The following is a 19,369-nucleotide window of genomic DNA, read 5'->3' on the forward strand; positions in this document are numbered from 1 at the left end:
TCCTTCCAATGAGCACTCGGGGTTGATTTCCTTTAGAACTGATAGGTTTGTTCTCCTTGCAGTCCAGGGGACTCTCAAGAGCCTCCTCCAGCACCACAATTCAAAGGCATCAATTCTTCGGCGGTCTGCTTTCTTTAGAGTCCAGCTCTCACTTCCATACATCACGACAGGAAAAACCATAACTTTGACTATTCGGACTTTTGTTGGCAAGGTGATGTCTCTGCTTCTTAAGATGCTTTCTAGGTTTGTCATCGCTTTCATCCCAAGAAGCAGGCATCTTTTAATTTTGTGGCTGCTGTCACCATCTGCAGTGATCATGGAGCCCAAGAAGGCAACAGTGTAGAACATGGCAAACCAAATGACACTCAGTTCTTTCTTCCAACACGTTGTGTGTGACTTCCAACACTCAGTTTCCCCAACCACATCCTTGCATCTGCCACCTGATGTGACCATCTTGCCCTCTTCCATGGTGGGACCCCACCCTGGACATTCTGTAAGTAAAACATGTACTCTTCTTTATCATGTTTTTCCTTCTGGGGGTTGTTTTCATTCTATTTTGGTACGAGAGCTGGCCACCATAGTTTCAACATGTTCTCTGAAAGCTCTCTAGGCAGGAGTCCATTTTCAGACTATATTCAAACAAAGAGCAAATGGCATGCAATTTATATCCCACATACAGGTCACAGCTGTCACCTCTCGCAAGGTTTAAGTTCTATTTCTTTTAAAAATATTCTCTCCATCAATTTCTCTCCAGGTGGCAGCTTCCTTCTTCCCTCCTTCTACGACTTTTCTTTGCAGTGACCTCACTCTGAATGGGCTTCCCCGATGAATTAATGAATTGAGGACCCCCAAAGCAGCCACTGAAGAAGGAATGGAAGAAACTTCGTAGTTGGGTGGGGAGAAACAGTTTTCAGGAGCAATGGGAAAAGAGATTGAAGGGGTGTGTGGTGGAAACAGTGATTGCAAAAACATTGGACTAAATCTCTGTGGTTTGGGAAATTTGGCTCGCTCCCAAAACTGAGCTTTAGAAGAGCTCCATCAAAAGGCTTATGGATTAGCCCTATATATTGCTGCACTCAATGAAAACAGAAATATTTTAAGCCTGGCCAACAATGTGGAGGCCAGCTTTTGCTTACAAAAATTGTTAGATGTCTCTTGCCCTTCCATCAACATGTCTAAAAGTGCCCTGTGCTTGCTTTATAAATATGCAGATGTACACTTATTAATTCATCAGTTAATGGATTAGGGAGACAGATCATTAATCCATTAGAAATTCTTTAGTTGCTTGACAGTGCTAAAATTAACATATTTATCGAGGCAGGGGGTAGGAGCAATGCCTGATGGGTGAAGAGGATGATGTTTTTTTCAAGGGGAAGAAAGCTCCCACCGCAGTCCACCCTCCTTCTACAAGAGCAAATGAACCAGACCCAATTAATAGTTAACAGTTTCTTGGTGGCTGAATTTGGTCTTAAGTGAAATGTAATAAGGATGTAACCAAGTTGGTGGTTTTTTCCCCGCTGAAACATCTGAAGGAATTATGAAGGAAACTAGATGTTGAATCCAGTGGTATTTCTCACTTAATGTCTTAACTTTCTTAGTCGTGACTCCTTTAGAAATAAAACATCAGCATTTCCTTCCAAGAGGGAGGAAGGAAAGAAGCAAGAAGGGCTTGCCTATTTCTTCATGATGGTTCCTTTTGGCCCCACGCAGGACATGGTTAATAGGGAAACATCCAAGTTCAAAGCTTCTGTTGTGTCTGAGACTAACTTTCGCTTATTAAAGCAATAATGAGCTGGTTGGATGACTCAGTGGTTTAGATATCTGACTGAAGAGCTAGATGTTGGGAACTGGATTCTCTGCTGTGCCTCTGGGCACAGCCAGCCTGTGTGGTCTTGAGCAAGCTGCACAGTCTTAGGATGCCCCCAGAAGAAGGGAATAGGAAACTACTAGAAGACCATGAAAAGGGTCCACGTAGGTAAGGCAGAATTGACTTAAACTATAGCAGCCTTGCTATAAGACTCCCCAGGTGGTCTTGAACTAAAACTCCCAGAAGCCCTCATCCCTAGTTGTGATGGCCTGGATTTCTGGGAGTTGTAGTCCAAGAACATCTGGGGACTCAAGGTTGGGAAGCCCTGCTATAAAAAGATACAGCTTTAGGTTGCAACCAATCTTTTACTTTTAAAGATTAAGTCATCACAGTTAAAAATTCCTCAAGATAATGGGCACGACTACACTGGCAGAATAACTTGCTATCTGCATTGCTTTTGGTGCTGTTTGATTTATAGTGTCCACATGTGTTTTGACTTACTGCCATCCATCTTGCCCCTTTTTAGGGCTACAGATTTTTTGGTGTGATTTGTAGCGCTCCTAATTAGCCCATTCTATAGCCCATGTGGATGGTTAGTCCATGCCAAAATAGACCTGTGGGCAGTGTTGTCTGATGTGACCATCCTGTGGCATATTTGGTGGGTTCTGGCATTGAAAGGGACAGTGAAAACACCCCCCGCACTTTAATTGTTTTCTATATTTTTCTATTGATGCAGTGCTATTCTAGATATATGAGATACATTGGTGGAATTCTGTGGATCATCCTAGGCAGATGTATCGCTGTTTCGCTATGTCACTTTCTTCAACATGAAAAAGGAAAATTGCTGTGACCCTCAGAATGATGGCTGTGAGAAAGGGTAGGGAGGGTGTGGGAAGGAGAATGCCATTAATCAATAGGGGGATTACTGGAGCAATCGAAAAATCTGTGCGGACCCATCTCATGGGAGAAGAAATGTTGATTGGTGTGAATGGACAGATCACATGAGAGATAAAACAGATCACAATGAAGAGGAGAACCTTTTACACATGAACCAGACTGCTCCAACTTCCCCAGTCTGGAAATGCTCGTAGTTACTGTTATAGTTATATTTTTTTAAAAAACGTATTCTTTTCTAGTTTCTCTAAAGCAACTAAAATAATTACTCTTAGTTATCTTTAAAAATATGACTGCTGTAAACCACTGGCTTGTGATACGTCCATCTCACTGGTGACTTATCACCCTTGACAAGAAAACGTGAGCAGACGTCTGAGGGCAGCATTACCAATGCTTGAACAATATGATTCTCCTCCAACATTTAATAGTTCTTTTGTTAGCCATCCAGAGTGGTAGCCTAGCTACTGGTTGGGCAAGATACAAATGTAAATTCATTCATTAATGGTGCTGAAGCTGCAACTGGAAAAGTAACAATTAAAAATAATAGCAATACCAGGAAGGAACATGGTTATCTCTTACTACTTACATGGGAAAATGAATTATTTGAAGTAACGTGTTCTCTGTAGTTACTCGTTTCCAAGTTCCACTTCATGTGCAGAGACGGTGGGTCCGAGATCAGAGGTAGAGCACAATCTCTGGTTCAGTCCCCCAAAATGGCAGATAGGGCTGGGGTGGGAAAAAAAACCCTCCCTGAACCCAACATAGAGGCTCCCGTCCGAACTGAACTGGGCAGATGAATGGGATCGCTTAGCAGAAGGCAATGCCATCTTTCCCTCTGTCCTTTATCGTAAATCACAGCACCTCCAGCCATGTGGGATTAGAAGCAAGAGCTCGCCATCTGCTGTGTGCTGACTCGACACAAAATGCACTAGCTCAGTAATCCTGGGTGTCTTCTAAGGTGTATCCTTGTCCCTTTCTAAGACTGCCATCATGTCACCTCTCTTTCAATGTATATCACCTCTCAAAGGCCTTGCTTAAGGGTAGTTCTGCACTGCAGAACTCAAAGTGTGGACTGCTTGAGTTTGAGGAAAATGCTGAGAGTAAAGCCAGGCCTTGTTCAGTCTTGCTTTCTTTACACACACACACACACACACACACACACACACACACACACACACACACACACACACACACACACACACACACACACACACACACACACACACACACACAGAGAGAGAGAGAGAGAGAGAGAGAGAGAGAGAGAGAGAGAGAGAGAGAGAGAGAGAGAGAGAGAACGTCTCACCTCCCTCCTTGACACAAGGGAATGGATAGTGGATAGAGGGAAGCTCTTTTCCCTCTCACGCCATACCAGAACCAGGGGACATGCACTCCAATGAAGTGTTGGGTGAGGGAGAAGAGACCAAAGAAAAGATTGCTCAACCCAGTATATGGTTAGTCTGTGGAACTCCTTGGCACAAGATGTGGTGATGCCATCTGGCCTACATGCCTTTCAAAGCGGATGGGACCAATTCCTGGAGGAAAACTCCAATGCAGGTGACAAGCCATGCTGGAGATATACAATCTCCAGGCTTTTAAAAGGATGCAGGGGAGTTAGAATCAGGAAACAGGAATCTCGTTTGCTCCCAGAGGCATCTGGTGGGGCCACGGTGAGATCCAGGAAGCCGGACTAAGAGGGGCCATTGGCCTGATCCAGCAGGGCTCGTCTTATGTTTTTATGTAGTGAGATTTACATTTTTGTTAGCTGTGGAAAGAATTTGTGCACAAGCTTTTTAAATACATGTCTTTCGCCATAGACTCTTCAAATGCGAAACTTTGAACTGGCTGGTGTCTTTTGTACTTGGTCTCTGTGAGTGTTTAGCTTCAAAAAAAAAGGGGGAAAGAAGCAAGAAATATTTTGTTGGAAGTGCATGAAGTGCAATAATAATTTTTTTAAAAATCCCACATGGCTAGTGGAGACTTCTTCCCACAGATCCCGGGAAGAGAACCATTTGGTTAAAACTTGAATGACTAACCAAAATCATCTTGTTGCTCTCTAATTTCTACAAGGTCCAGATCAAGATGGAAGAAACAGTTAAAGTTCCTGGGTGAGCCAAAGTGAATGATTTATAAATCCACTTTGTCTGCTTCAATCGATGCAAAAACTAAAAAGTTTTCATTAGCCATTTCCCAGCACTAGTCAATAGAAGGCTTACAGATGGACTTGGATCTAGGGTGCAAATCATTCTGGATGGAATCAGGATCCTTTCTAAAGCCCTGCCTGTACATCTACATTGGAAGCCCTGATGTGATTTCTCCCCATTCCTAGGGGAGCATCGAATACAGTCCTATCCATGGAACAACTCGGCCAGATTCTAAACATCCCTAATGGTTGATTTTTTTTTAAACCCAATTGAGGTGTCCAAGCAATAAGAGCTAAAGCAGGTAATAGATCGCTGAGTCCTGGAGGCTTGGAAAAATGATGCGTTTCATTGCACCTTGAACGAGTCTGAGACACTTGTCCTGTTTTATTATTTCTTGATAGCACCTGGGGAAGAACTTCAATTAAAATGTAGAAAACAGAGATGGAGCCCAATCAGCTCTCAGTGGCATTTCAACTATACGTCTCCTCCAGCAGGAGATTGATGAATGCAAGCATCTTCTGTTTTATTGCTTTCTTAAACCCGCAGGGTACCAATCGATACCATCTGCTTAACCCCTTGAATTAACCTGCAGGGAAGACACAGCTCAGCTCTGTTCTGAGATGTGACGTCTGAGCCAGGGGGCGGCGCACCGTTTCTTGGCACTCCAGCGAAGGAGAAGATCCACTCTGATGTTCTAGAACAGGGATCGTCAAACAAATTAGTTTGCATGTTGGACGCCTCCGAAATCAGCCTGTGGATTGGAATTTACAGCTCATCGAAATGGTGCAGTTGTACCAGCTTGATTCCACTTTGTCATCATGTGGAATTTTGTGACATGGGGTGTGGGGAGAGTCTTAGAATTCCCCCTCCCCTTTATTGAAACTCCCTCAACAAAAATGTATAATTCTTCAGAAGTGAAGTCTAAGTCTCTTGTTGAACTTCAGATCCCAAGAGACCATAGGATGGGACCAGGAGGGTTAAAGCAGTATCCGACGGCTGGAACTGCACAGTGTAGATAAGCTATAAATTAAATTGCAAGTGAGACAAGGGATGCCAGCAAGCATAGCATAATTAAACAACCCCTGCCAGCTTAACAAAAAGAGACAATTCCCAGCTGAAAAGGGACCTTCCCCCATCACTCCGACTTCCCCACATGGAGCTTTAAATTGTGTAGCTGCTGGGTTTTAATTTGTTGTCATCTGTGCCGAATTAGATGAAAACTGTAGAGTAAGTTGTCAATATATACACCCCTTGCAATATAGATGTGTGCAGTGAATGCAGCAATCACATACAGCGGTACCTCGACTTGAGAACTTTCCTACATAAGAACGATTCGAGTTAAGAACGGCTCCGTTTGCAAAAAGTTGCTTCAACTTGAGAACGGAGCCTCGACTTAAGAACCAAAGAAAAAAGATTAAAAAAAAACTTTCCTGCCCTTTTCTGACCTAAGTTCATCTTAGGTCAAAAGAAGAAAAAATAAAATAATAAAATTTCTCCCCCCTAGTGGTAGTTGTCGTCATTTAGTCGTTCAGTCGTGTCTGAGTCTTCATGACCCCATGGACCAGAGCACGCCAGGCCTTCCTATCCTTCACTGCCTCCCGAAATTGTGTCAAATTCATGTTGGTAGCTTCGATGACCCTGTCCAGCCATCTTGTCCTCTGTTGTCCCCTTCTCCTCTTGCCTTCACACTTTGCTAGCATCAGGGTCTTTTCCAGGGAGTCTTCTCATGAGATGGCCAAAGTACTGGAGCCTCAGCTTCAGGATCTGTCCTTCCAGTGACTCTAGTGGTAGAGTACAGATTAATTGGCTTTGTGTTAGTTCCTATGAGAACTAATTCTTTGACTTAAGAACAGCGCCTCGATTTAAGAACAAAAAACAGCAGATACGGATTAAATGGTTTTCAATGCATTCCTATGGGAAATGGTACTTTGACTTAAGAACATTTCGACTTAAGAATGCAGTCCCAATACGGATTAAGTATTTATGTTGTGGTACCAGTGTAACTGTTTTTTTTTTGGGGGGGGAGAAAGGTTCCTTTGGTAGCACATCAATGTCCTACCTCCTATACATTGTATGGAAATACAATGTTTAGGAAATAGCACATTGATTACATCCCATCATTCTTGGGCTATTTGGAAGGAAATGGAGGGGCTGCCTTGGGGGGGGAGAGTAGGGAGTTCTTTTGTTGTTGTTTAGTCATTTAGTTGTGTCCGACTCTTTGTGACCCCATGGACCAGAGCACGCCAGGCCCTCCTCTCTTCCACTGCCTCTCGGAGTTGGCATCAAATTCATGTTGGTCGCTTTGATGACCCTGTCCAGCCATCTCGTCCTCTGTCATCTCCTTCTCTCCTCCTGCCTTCACTCTTTCCCAACATCAGGGTCTTTTCCAGGGAGTCTTCTCTTCTCATGAGATGGCAAAGTATTGGAGCCTCAGCTTCAGGATCTGTCCTTCCAATGGAGAGGGAGACCACGAAAGTAAAATTTGTCACTAGGTGTCATTAGGAAGAGTTAATAGACCAACTTTTGAGCTTCACAGACAGTTAGTCTTTCAAGTATTATCTCTAGCACATTGAGAGATGTATGCTCCAAACATACAGCTTTTAAAAAAACAGAGTTAAAAATCACATACAGAGTAAATGGATAATTGGTGCTTGCTTTGTGAGGGAGCTAGACTGTTAACTCAGTTCCCTAAGTGTTAGCTTCAGAGCCTTCACTAGGGAGGGGGATTTGTCGGCAGTTCTCATGAGGATTTCTGCTAGAGTTTTGCAGAACTGGGGGAAAAATAACTTTCTTGTTTTACACCTCCCGGAACTTCTCAGCTAGCATAGCCAGTTGCTATGGGAAAACATCTTCAAGGTGGTTGATTATACATTTGTGGTTAAAAAAAATTCAAACTAGTTTTTTGGCCCCCAATCACCAGGGAGAGATGGAGATTTAATTCATTCTTTTATGAGTGCAAATTTCTTATTAAATGGGAAAGACTTGATATTTTAATTTTTTAAAATGCATGTGGGAGAAAGGGGAATTGGTTCTCCATTCCGTCAGAGAATTTTGAGGTCCTAAAAGTCTGGCTTTAGATCCCAGTCTTACCATCTGATTGGTTTAAAATTGGGAAAGGAGTATGACAAGGCTGTATATTGTCCCCCGGTTTATTTAACTTAGATGCAGAATACATCATGCGGAAGGCTGGACTGGAGGAATCCCAAGCCGGAATTAAGATTGCCGGAAGAAATATCAACAACCTCAGATGTGCAGATGATTCCACTCTGATGGCAGAAAGTGAGGAGGAATTAAAGAACCTCTTAAGGAGGGTGAAAGAGGAGAGCGCCAAAAATGGTCTGAGGCTCAGCATAAAAAAAAAAAGCCTAAGATCATGGCCACTGGTCCCATCACCTCCTGGCAAATAGAAAGGGAAGATATGGAGGCAGTGACAGAGTTTACCTTCTGGGGCTCCATGATCACTGCAGATGGTGACAGCAGCCATGAAATTAAAAGACTGCTGCTTCTTGGGAGGAAAGTGATGACAAACCTAGACAGCACCTTAAAAAGCAGAGACATCACCTTGCCGACAAAGATCCGCATAGCCAAAGCTATGGTTTTTCCTGTAGTCATGTACGGAAGTGAGAGCTGGACCATAAAGAAAGCTGACCGCCGAAGAATTGATGCTTTTGAATTGTGGTGCTGGAGGAGGCTCTTGAGAGTCCCCTGGACTGCAAGGAGAACAAACCTATCCATTCTGAAGTAAATCAACCCTGAGTGCTCACGGGAAGACCAGATCCTGAAGCTGAGGCTCCAATACCTTGGCCATCTCATGAGAAGAGAAGACTCCTTGGAAAAGACCCTGATGTTGGGAAAGTGTGAAGGCAAGAGGAGGAGAAGGGGACGACAGAGGACGAGATGGATGGACAGGGTCACCGAAGGTACCTGCATGAATTTGACCCAACTCTGGGAGGCAGTGGAAGACAGGAGGGCCTGGCGTGCTCTGGTCCATGGGGTCATGAAGAGTTGGACACGACTAAACAAAGCTAACTATCTGTGTCCATGTTGCTGAATAAGGATTTTTTAAAAATAATGTTAGACTCTTCATGGTAGAATATTTTTGGAAGGGTTGTCATTAGAGATGGGCATGAAGTAGAAAACTGGTGGTCTGTGATGAGTTGTGATTCATGGCTATCTCCAAACCATGAACTATCATGACATCTCTCCCCCCCACCAAATGGACCAGTTTGTGGTTCATTTTTTGGATTTGTACCACTTCTCACTGCCCTCGTCTCTTCTCTCTACCCGATCCTGTCACTGCTGCCACCATCATCACAGATAATGAGGTAGTCTCCATCCCTGGGGCTGGCTGCTGCCTCTACACATGCCAGCCCACAATGGTGGCAGTGGTAGGATCAGGTAAGGAGGTGAAGGGATAGTAGGAATGGGGCGGGCAGGCATCTGTTTTGCCAAAGCAAATCAATGTGCCGAGGGGAAAAAAATTTCAGCACTTCATTTTGCTTCAGCAAAACAAGATCCCCAAACTAGGTCATGAACCGAACCACGAACTAGCCAGATTCGTCCATTGTTTTCCTAATTTGTGGTTTGGTTCATGCCTGTCTCTAGTTGTCACCTCATAAAAGACAGGTAGAATGTGATCTACGCTGGAAAATAGTTACATGTAGTTGATTTGGCCAGTGCAGAGAGTTGAGAGTGTTTGGCAAGAAACATTGCAAAAATCTCATGCTCACACAACCCTTCCTTCCTCTGAACTCACTCTTGAATGCATATAAACTAGACTGCTGCTCCTCCGGATCACAGCAATTCCACAGCACCAGCATCTCTTGGTTTACCTGGCGGTGACAAATCTGGCTTGCCATTATCCCTTTCCTTTTTCCGATTTAGAGTTTTCAGGTTTCCCCAGCAGAAAGTGGGGGCAGGAGGGGGAGAATAGAGAGTTGTTGCTGTTCTGATGGCTATATTTTTGTGTCGGCTACAGAACGGAGACGCACCGGCTGCAACATCCTGTCTGCTTTCTTCGCCATCCGACAGCTGACAGATTTTGTTATGCTGACAGAAATAATGATGTGAGAAAACAGTTGTCAGAAAAGATCTGCTCCCTTCTTGCAAGGGAATGTCATAGTTTTTCTCCCCACCTGCCCTCCTGCAACGCAGACAGCCAAAGCTGAATCTGGGAATCTCCTATTAAATCACATATCTTCTAGAGCCAGAGCGGGTTCTGGGATGTTCATCTGCTCCATCGCTTGTCCCTGAAGTGATAAAGCTTAGACTTTAACCACCCTTGACAGATGTTTACCTAACCTATTTTTAATACACTAGGAGCCTCATGGCACAGTGGTTAAACTGCAGTACTGCAGTCAAAGACTCTGCTCATGGCCTGAATGTGATCCTGACGGGCTCAAGGAGCTGGCTCAAGGTTGACTCAGCCTTCCATCCTTCCAAGGTTGGTAAAATTGAGTCCTTTAAGGATTATGGAATGGTATAAAAGCAGCACATTTTGCTTTGCTTTCTTTTCACATTGCAAGCAATTGGCCAATCTATAATTTCTCCATACAGTGACTCCAGTGTTGTAGAGTTTTGGATTTTTGGTTGAACTCCTCTAGCTGCTCAGCAGAAGTGTGGAGCAGAATTAGCTCCACAGAGAAGACCACCCTTTCCCCCTCCTATCAACTGACAATCATGAGTCTCAGCAACTCAGTCTGAGACATTGGTAAGAGGAAGAACAAAAACAATTCATTCACTCACAGTTGAACAGATCAAAAACAGGATACTGTAAAAAAGGTCAACAAACCTGAACATACTAACAACCTGCTTACAGCAGACTCCTGCAGACTACACAGACTATCTGCACTAAGTACTAACTTCCAGAAATGCTAACTAACATAAGCCTAAAACAGATATTTTTTAGTCTGTTGTGGGTTTTTTTTTTTGGCTCCGGCCATAAACACAATATGAAAGAACTACTGTATAGGCTGTGTCATGATTGTGTAAATTTAATAACAAAGCTTTATAAAGTTATGGATTATGATTGTGAGATAGTCTACTATTTGTGTTATTATATGTTTAATATTCTGTACACCACCCAGAGTAGCAATTTGCTAGATGGGTGATATATACAATGAATGAATGAATGAATGAATGAATGAATGAATGAATGAATGAAGTGTTTCTAGTCTGTGGCCCCTTTCAGTTGGGCTAGGGCCCCCCAGGGGCCATGTTGCCCCTGTTGAGAATGGCTAACCTAAAAGGATAGGGAAAAAGACAAGCAGAGAGCCATGACTCTCTTTCAAATCAGAGAAAGGGAAGGAACAATTGGTTACTGTTAGATTAACAGGGATGTGGTGCTGCTGCGAGTTAAACCGTAGAAGCCTCTGTGCTGCAGGGTCAGAAGACCTGCAGTTGTAAGATCGAATCTACGCGACAGAGTGAGCTCCTGTCGCTTGTCCCAGCTCCTGCCAACCTAGCCGTTCGAAAGCATGCAAAATGTAAAATGTGAGTAGATAAATAGGTACCACCTTGGTGGGAAGGTAATGGCGTTCTGTGTCTAGTTGTGCTGTCCATATGACCACGGAAAATTGTCTTTGGACAAACGCTAGCTCTATGGGATGGAAACGGAGATGAGCACTGCCCCCTAGAGTCAGACATGACTGGACAAATTGTCAAGGGGAACCTTTACCTTTACCTAGATTAACAGTCACCTCAGCTCAGAAAGGTCTCTCGGAGCCAAACCTACTAAAGGCAGCTTAGGAGTTTGAAATAACTCCAACATCCAGGTGGGCTGGATTCCTCCGTAGAGCCTGAGGTTCTTCACACTGCTCTGTTGTCAAAACGAACAAGCTTTTGTAAGGCACCCCGGGAACTTCCAGCCATTGTCCTTTCCAGAAGCCGCACTCTTTTGAGTGATCTGCTTACTTAACATTCTGTGTGGGGAAACAGCGTGTGTGGGTCAGAGAGAGGGGCTTTCCTGAAAGGCAGGAACAGCTGTGATTTGAATCCCAAAAACCTTTTGCTTGTGTGCTGCCGCCCTTGGCAGAGAGCTTTGTGCAATTACAGGTGATATACAGAAAACGCATAAAGGCAAAAATCTTCCTCCCTCTTGTGAGTCACTAAACCTTGCAAGGTCACACAATGGAAGTGATGAGCTAGAGGCGAGAGGCAGACAAAAGAAAGGACTTCTCGACAGGAAGGGTGAGAATTTCATGTAACTCCTTCTCTTTTTTTCATAAGAATCTGCCTCCATTTACAGCCTTCTTCATCAATGGCATGAAAGAACTTGACTTTTGCAAGATGGGCAGAAGGCTTCGAGGGCTGAGTTCTCAAAATTGCCAGCTTTGACAACTCCTGCATTTAGGAGTGCTTGAATTAGGGTCACCACCTACATTTCTGATGGGTCCTCATCTTGAAGAACCAGACTGCAAGGGGATACAACGTGTTCCTGTCTCTGCAGGTATCAAAGACAGAAAAGCAAATTCTCCTCATTGGTCTAAGCTTTTCCCATCATAGCATCTTCAAGGTATATACTGTTCAGAGGTAGCTTGCTATTGTTTTCTTCTGTGAGAATGAGTTTGAACATTGCTGCTGTTATCCATGGAAGATTCTCCACCTGTGTCATCTTCTCTCCAGCTGCTTCCCAATAGATGCTCTTCTGCCAACCTAAGCTAAAACATCCTAGTCCGATGTCTCAGCTCTAGCCGTTCTGCCTCATGTGATCCTGCTAGGAATCTAGACTCATAACAGAGTCTTGCCTCATAACAGCAAAATGATATATTTGAAATGTGATGTTGGAGGAGAACGTTACAGAAACTACGGGCCACCAGAAAGGCAAATACATAGGTTCTGGGTCAACACAACTAGAAGCAAAAATGACTAAAAGCAGGCTATCATACATTGGGAGCATTATGAGAAGACAAGACTCTCACAGGAAGAGACAATAATGCTGGCAAAAGTCGAGAGCAACCGAAGAAGAGGAAAACCAAATATGAGATGGCTTAAATCCACAAAAGAAGCCATTCCTGGACTTTGTAAGAGCTGAGCAAGACTGACAGGACCTTTTAAAGGTTCCTAATTCATATTGCGAGGGGACGTGGTGGCACTGCGAGCTAAACCGCAGAAGCCTGTGCTGCAGGGTCAGAAGACCAGCAGTCGTAAGATTGAATCCACGCGACGGAGTGAGCTCCCGTCGCTCGTCCCAGCTCCCGCCAACCTAGCGGTTCGAAAGCATGCAAATGGAAGTAGATAAATAGGGACCATCTCGGTGGGAAGGTAACAGTGTTCCGTGTCTAAGTCGCACTGGTCATGTGACCATGGAAGATTGTCTTTGGACAAGACGCTGGCTCTATGGCTTGGAAACGGGGATGAGCACCGCCCCCTAGAGTCTCACACAACTGGACAAAAATTGTCAAGGGGAACCTTTACCGTTACCTTTTAATTCATATTGCATACAACATCAATAGACTAAAATGTACTGCTAAAAGCAACAGAATATTCCTACACCTGAATATGTATTCACAAAACACAGATGTGTGTGTCTGTATTGAAGAAAGGTGTAGCTGTTACTTTGTATAAAAGGGTCAATAGGTTTGGGTTAGTTGGAAAAAGTTAATTAGTCTTAAAGAAATTGGTGCAACAGATTTAATGGAATATGAGAAGTTAATAACAGAGATGGGCACAAACTGCCATCAGAAATACAGCTGTTCTGCAATTCAGAGCCTTGCCTCCTCTGTCAGGTGCCAACCTAGGGGCAGCAGCTGGGGGAGGCACGGGAGGGGAAGCCAGGGCACTGAGTGGGCTCCTGCTGGAGGAGGCCAGGCTCAGAACCATGGAAGACCTGTTGGATGGACCGGCCTGACACGAACCACTGAACTGGCACTTCGTGCCCATCTTTAGTTCAGAATGACAACTTTAGGATGCTTACTTAAATTGTAGAAACATGAAAGCTACATGGCAGTAGGCAATTTTATCCCTGTCCAGTGGAAGCTCCTGTGTTTTACTCCTGTGTTTTACTCATTTTCTCCCTCCTTCTCAATTTGGAAAGGGGAAAAAAAGTATAAAAGACCTGTTCGATGGGTATATAGGACGTTCCATGACTGTTGTCACTGGAGGTCCTACTCAAGCAGTTCTAATTTAGCCATAGAGGGTATGCTAAACCGATTGAGACCAATGGAGACCACACCTAGCCAAACGGATGAATGCTGAAGAGTGTTTAGGTGCAGGACAAAACTCTAGATGGGCCATTTGGAATTCAAAGCAAAGGAGGAAGATCAAGGAATAGACAAGTAAAATGGTGCTACTTGGATACAGATGATTTTTCTGGGTCTGTGGAGAAATTCAATCATGCAGGAAATTGCTGTGCCACCCTGTGTACAAAGGAAGGAAGGAAGGAAGGAAGGAAGGAAGGAAGGAAGGAAGGAAGGAAGGAAGGAAGGAAGGAAGGATTAATTTAGCCAATGTTATCCAGGTGGGCAGATGGTGTTAATATCATTTTAAAGAGTTTGTTTTTTAATTTTGGAATCACTATTCTTTACTCTTTGTTTCTTGCCATTTATTTCTTATTCTTTAAGAAAAACTACTCAAAATTAACTAAAGCCATTCTTTCTCTCTCCAACATAGAATTAATATCATGGAACACGGTATGGCATTTATTTATTTATTTATTTATTTATTTATTTATTTATTTATTTATTTATTTATTTATTTATTTATTTATTTATTTATTTATTTATTTCTTACTTACTTACTTACTTACTTACTTACTTACTTACTTACTTACTTACTTACTTACTTACTTACTTACTTACTTACTCTTCAGATAAGTTTATAATTCATTGACAACACTGAGAAAAGCCACAAGTACCGAATGTGGCTGTTTCATCTCTGTACGTATTTTAATCAGAATGTGCCAATTTCTGCATAAATGGGTTGGAAAGAATATGAGATGATTTTCATAAGATGTCTCGTTCAGGAGTGAGCAAAACAGACAGGTTTGTTATTAACTTACTATAACATCCATGGCGGCGTAAGTGTAATCGGTGATGGCCTTCATGCAACTTGTAAATGTCTGTGGGGCATTTTATGGACCACGGTGGGAAGCGTGACCCTGAACTAAATAGATAAGAGGTTGGGAAATTTCATCTTTCAAACTATAGTTCTCTGAACCTGGGATGTCCTGTGAGTTACAGCCTGTACTCCAGCTCTGGACTAAATCTTTAGACAGAACCAGTGGAAATAATAATAATATAGAGATCTTTCAGATGCCCCATTTGTTCCATCAGGTTTTACTTTGACTTGAACAGAAATTTCCTGACATACAGGTGACGTTGCTTTTATCTGATGTTTTTCAACAAATTCTCACAACTTTTTGTCCTCCTCCGAACCTAAGGCATGTTTTGACACCCATTCTATTGGGAGCAGAGTGGAGTGCTCACATCAGAACGTCATACGGACTACAGTGGGATCTTGACTTGAGAACTTAATCCGTATTGGAAGGCAGTTCTCAAGTCAAAAAGTCTGCAGGTCAAGTCTCCATTTTTTTTTTTGGACTTATATACCGCCCCATAGCGCTACAAGCACTCTCCGGGCGGTTTACAATTTAATTATACAGGCTACACATTGCCCCCCCAGCAAGCTGGGTAATCATTTTACCGACCTCGGAAGGATGGAAGGCTGAGTCAACCTTGAGCCAGCTACCTGGGATTTGAACCCCAGGTCGTGAGCACAGTTTTAGCTGCAGTATAGCGTTTTAACCACTGCGCCACGAGGCTCTTGCTACAGTGCATTGAAAACCGATTAATCCCGTAACAGGCCGTTTTTGTTCCATTTTGGTTTTTTTCTGGTTTGTAAGTCAATTCTCAGGCTGCAAGTCAAACCTAAATTTTGCGGCCAGAGAAGTCTGTAACTCAAAAAGTCTGTAAGTCAAGCCATCTGTAAGTCGAGGGTCCACTGTATAGACAACAACAGTGGAGGTTTGCTGGGGACCGGCATGTGCACTGTTGATGGGGGTCACAAGTCTGTAGACAGCAAGCTCAGCGCTGAAGCACTTTAGCTCTGGACAATTGATTGTTGAGGTGGGGTTGCTGATAAATTCTGTGATCTTCCGTCACCCAATGACAAACAAGAGAGGTGGAAGCATATGCTGTCTGGCAGATCTTAGAATCAGATGGGATGCAAACAGTATCACACTTTGTGAATGGAGGCTATTGCAACATTGCCACATGCACAATGTGGAAACAATTTCCGTCAAACCTTATTGCCCATCACATCTTATTTTGCTAAGTTCTGGAAGCACATCTAAAGCAGCACAGAGAGGACCATTACCCTTATGTTCCCGTCCCCTGTCTAATCACCCGGCAACCCTTTCCTAAGTGATATTACACTGTAATTACATTACTTGAGGTATTAGACGCCTGTAATAGCCTCTTAATTGTGCAATAATTTTGAAAAATGTGTCATTTCCATTATGCCGACTGCCAGAACAACAAAATACAGCCACAGCTTGGGGTGTGCGCCAGGCACATTAGCTTAACTGGGTGCGGTAGAGAAAGAGAGAAACGGAATGAAAGGAAGAAATGTAGCCGTCGTAGCACTTTGTACCGGGTCTCAGTGTCGCGCTATGGTGCTTCTCAAGCAGCAGCAGCAGTAAATGCAACAGCCATTCATTCATTGATTGATTCATTAGACAAATCTTTTACATTCTTATCTTTGTACGGTCTGAACATCCAGGGGTTAAGAAGTCATTTGGATTTCAGGCGGAATATCTTTTGCTAGAGTTGGGTGATCCATCGGGACATCTCTTAAGTTCCGTTCTTGCTCATGGTGACTAAAGGGGAACACAGATGTAAGCTGTACAGTTTCAAAGTGTCCCCTGTGTCTTTCTCTTTATATATGGCTTCCTTCCAGTTAGGAAGGGGATGGGGATAAAATAACCCTAACTGATGGTGATAATGGAGGAGTAGAACAAGATGGTCTGCTTAGCACATTTTCTTTCTTTCTTTCTTTCTTTCTTTCTTTCTTTCTTTCTTTCTTTCTTTCTTTCTTTCTTTCTTTCTTTCTTTCTTTCTTTCTTTCTTTCTTTCTTTCTCACCCATCTAGACCAAGGGTCTACTCTGGGCGGTTTGCAAATTTAAAAGCAATAAAAGCAAAAACATATATTATTAGTCCAAGATGGACACATGTTTAGAAGTGATGCTCCCTTAACATGTATATGATGCCCGTTTGTCTGAGCACTGGCTTTTCCTCACCTCTGTATCTTGCATTCTAGTACGGTTTGTTTTCTGATTGGCAGTGGGAAGGTGACCACAAGCTTATTTCCAGGCCTGATTACCGAGGCATGAATCTCTGAGGACATTGTCTCAGAGGGAAAATAATAATCAGTAGCGAAGGGATATATCCTTTCGGACAGATTAGAAATCTCTACTATCTGAGATCATATCATAGAATCATCATAGAATCATCGTAGGGTTGGAAGAGACCTGGGAGGTCATCTAGTCCAACCCCCCGCCCATGTAGTAGACCTCCTACCATCCTGAACCTCATACCATGATCTGGAACTCTGCTTGTGCCTATGTATACGATTAGCAAAGGCCTTCTTATTTGTGATGGTTTTTAATGTATGAGCTGCTGTTTTGTTTGTGTGTGGTTTTCAGCAATACAATTTTCTAATGTTGTAATTGCTGTCCTGTTAAGTTGCTTTTGACTTGCTGTTTTCAGTGTTGATTTTATTCTGATATATTTCTTTATTCTGCCGTGAGTGGCTCCGATTGAGGGAGAAATGGGACAAAAAGATGAGAACAAACTAAACAGAACTATGACAAGGCTGGCTCATGTTATTCATAAGGCAGAAACCCCAGAAATACTGCCCTCTATATGTGGCAGCAAAAATGGAATCACAGCATATTTCTGTGGAACCAGAGGTTGGGAGTTCGATTCCCCACTGTGCCTCCAGTCCTGCAGTCCTAAGATGATGATGATGATGATGATGATGATGCTATATTAAATAACAAGGAATTTGCAAGGAAACTGTTCGCTTGTAAATTGCTCCTGACTTACAGTAACCGTATGAATTACTGACTTTCAGATGGTCCTATTATTAACAGTCTTGCTTAAGTCTCGCAAATTCGGGGCTGTGGTTTCCTTTAATGAATCAATCCATCTCATATGACGTTTTCCTCTTTTCCTGCTACCGTCACCTTTCCCCAGCAGCTGTCCTTTTATGACACCAAAACTCTGTTGCCTAGTATGGCTGCCTCTGTTTGTCTAATGGCAGAGGCAATGTTCTGTGTTAGGTAGGTGTGTTCCTAAGGCTGGAGTCCATTTGTTTTGATGCAGTGAACCTTCTGCCTATGGCTGGAACACATTGCTTTGGGAAATGGTAGTCTGTCCTTCATTGTGTGTATTCAAGGGGAAGCTGGACGGCCAACAGTCAAGCAGGTTGTAACTCCATTCTGTAGTGCGCTAAGCAGGGAGGTGGGCCAGATGACCGGTGAGATCCTTCCAAGTCTAAAACCCTGCTGTTCCCCACAAACCAAATGAATCTCCGTAGAGAGAACCAGCAAGCTGGCTAATGTGCAGTGAGGATCGGAAGCACAAAGACAACTTCAGGGGGCTCGCCATCCAATCCTTCTGATGGGTCAGTGGGTTTGTCACAAGTCCCTATTGGGTGCATGGACGTGAGAACGAAATGTTCCTAGATATTCAGGTGATGTTGGCCAACAGTTAGGAGACAGCTGGACAGTCCTCATTCTGAACGGCAACGTCTTCCCCTCTCCTCCATCCCGATTAAGCTTAATGTAATCTATGCCTCTCAATTGGAAAAGACACAAAGACTTTATGATTATGAGAAAGCTGGATTGGAAAAGCAATGCTGGGAAAACGTATGCTCAGGGACTATAAGTCCCCGGATCATCCAGACAGTATTACGCTAACCCTGTTGGGCAGAGGATTCACCGATTCGTAGTCTAAAAATTTATTTTCCAAGACACACAGAGAGGGTTGGGGTGGATTTTCGAGCTCTTCAACCTTAATGTTTTTTGGAAGTGCAGATGTGTTTGTTGTTGGGGATCTGATCAATATAGGTTTGGTAAATTTTGCCACCTCCTAAAGCTTTCAAGGGCTGTATATCATGCATTACCTCTTTCCCCCTCCTGCAAAAGGACTTTTCTGATGACCAGGTGCTGTCACGGATCCTCTGTATTTCCCCACCCATCTACAGACAGTTTCCTCTCCAACACTCTCTGCCAGCTTTCTCTGCCGTTATCATCATGTCTGAGCGCTTAGCTTATTTTGGGCCTCTGATGAAAACAGACAATTTACAGCCAGCTTGTCTGAACAATAGACGGAATGAGATGCATAATGAGAGACGCTTAATTTCCTCGCCCAGAGAAGAGAAAATGGACATCATTTTCCCATCTTCAAAGTTGGGCAACATGTCTCCGATTGTCCTCTTCTCATTTTTGGCAAATAATGTGGATGTTTCCCATCCCGTAATTGTGCTTTTGTGCTTGTGATGAGGGGGAGCCATTATCTGCCT

The sequence above is a fragment of the Pogona vitticeps genome, chromosome 4 (assembly GCF_051106095.1).
Source record: "Pogona vitticeps strain Pit_001003342236 chromosome 4, PviZW2.1, whole genome shotgun sequence".
In the NCBI taxonomy this organism is placed as follows: Eukaryota; Metazoa; Chordata; class Lepidosauria; order Squamata; family Agamidae; genus Pogona; species Pogona vitticeps.